We start from the raw sequence: 2,154 nt of genomic DNA, 5'->3' as shown, positions 1-2,154 counted from the left end.
CCACTGGGTCATGTTACAGTCTTCTCAGCTATTACTGAGGTGTTATTACATGAAGATGTTAAGGTCTTTGAAAGCAGTCTTGAGTTGGGTCTTGCATGCTGCTGTTGAGCATAATCGCTGTTATGGTGTACTGACAATTTGAGATGGAGTGGGCTTTTCCATGAAATTGTTTTAAAGGAAAAAAACTGACAGAAGAGTAGTTCTGGTTTTAATGTCCTTCTCTGGAAAGCTGAGTTCAGTCTCGATATCTTTTTTTGGATGCAGCCTCTGGAGGGAAAAGGCAGCTTCTTTATTTCTCCTTCATAGTCAACATTGGCTGTTTTGTACTTCGGATATGTCAGAAAAGGAGAGGCAATACATATGGGTTTACAGGTTGGGATGCATTTCAGCAGGCCCTTGACATATTTTTGACAATCATCTGCAGCAATTCACACTTGTGTTATAACACAAATGCAAAAAAACCCCCACTTGGAGCACTTCTATTTCCTTGTCACTTTCTGTTTAGCAGCCCCAGCACCCCAGGTGTTAAGGGGGAATCATCTGGGCTCTGGCTCTTCTTGTCCTTAGGTTGTTGTTCCTCCCCCTATGTGTGCATTTACACAGGCATGCACATATGTGCTTCCTGTGGTTTAAGAGTTTGCTGACAAATAATTTGGCTATGCACATGGAAAAAAAGCTCTACTTCGGAATCCTTGTATGTATGTGATTTAGGGGAGGATCTTCTTTTCAAATCAGAGTGGAATGTTTATTCAGCACTCTTCTTTTTCAGCCCTGACCACCAACTAAGTAATGGATGGACCATACAACAGCTAATCCTTAGCTTTAGGTTGCCCAGACCTCATTGTGGTGGGTTGCCAGGTGCCCAACATAGCTGTTCTATCACTCCCCCTCCTCAGCTGAACAGAGGAGAGAAAATAAAATGAAAGGCTCATGGGTTGAGCTAAGGACAGGGAGTAATTTTCATCAAGGGCAAAATAGTCTCAACTTGGGAATTAGTTTAATTTATTACCGATCAAATCAGAGCAGGATAACAGAAAGCCAAATCTTAAAAACATGTTTCCCCCACTCCTTTCCTCCCGAGCTCAACTTCATTCCTGATTTTCTCTACCTCCTTTCCCACTGAGTGGCACAGGGGGATGGGGAATGGGGAATGGGGGTTGTGGTCAGTTCATTAGATGTCGTTTCTGCCATTCCTTCCTCCTTAGGGGCAGGGGGTCCTTCCCATGGGCTGCACCTCTTAAAATATTACTACAGCGTGGGTCCCTTCCATGGGGTGCAGCCCTTCAAATACTGCTCCAGCATGGGTCCCTTGTGGGGTCACAAATCCTGCCAGCAAAGCTGCTCCAGCGTGAGCTCTGGTCTCTCCACAGGTCTGGCCTAGAGCCTGGTCCAGTCCAGGCTTCTCACAGGGTCATGGCCTTCTTCGGGCATCTACCTGCTCTGGTGTTGGGTCCTCTGCAGGCTGCAGGTGGACATCTGCTCCACTATTGACCTCCATGGGTTACAGGGGGACAACCTGCTTTACCGTGGTCTTCACCATAGGCTGCAGAGGATTCTCTGCTGCGGTGCCTGCCTGCAACAACTCCTCCCTTTCCTTCTTCACTGACCTTGGTTGCCTTAGAGTTGTTTCTCCCACACATTCTCTCTCCTCTTTTTGGCTGTAGCTACTGTTGTGCAGGTTTCCCCCAGCCCCTCTTCTTAAATATGTTATCCCAAAGTTGTCACCACTGTCGCTGATGGGCTTATCCTTGGTCAGTGGCAGGTCCATCTTGGAGCCACCTGGTATTGACTCTACAAGGGAAGTTTCTAGGAGTTTCTCACAGAAGCCCCTCCTGTTAGCCCCTCTGCTACCAAACCCTTGCCACACAAACCCAATACACTCAAGTTCCGGTGCCTGCACATATTCCCTGAACCAATCACTAAGCTTTGGTGGTGAATAATGTGTGGCTGAAGGGAGAACAGGAGGAAATGAGTGGTGGGATTCTGCATCTGGGGAATGAATAGGGATATGGGGTGAAGGTTAAAGTGGGCCAATGATGTTATTTTTAAAGTGGGACCTTATTAACAAAGATTAGTTTGAGGAATGCTAACAGCTCATGAAAGAGCTCAGTTCTATTTTTTCCTTCCAGTTCCTCAGTGACATTAATCATGTAT

Source organism: Apaloderma vittatum, unplaced genomic scaffold (genome assembly GCF_000703405.1).
Source record: "Apaloderma vittatum isolate BGI_N311 unplaced genomic scaffold, ASM70340v1 scaffold119, whole genome shotgun sequence".
Classification (NCBI taxonomy): Eukaryota; Metazoa; Chordata; class Aves; order Trogoniformes; family Trogonidae; genus Apaloderma; species Apaloderma vittatum.
The sequence above is the reverse complement of the archived record's forward strand: the minus strand, read 5'-3'. Positions refer to the sequence as shown.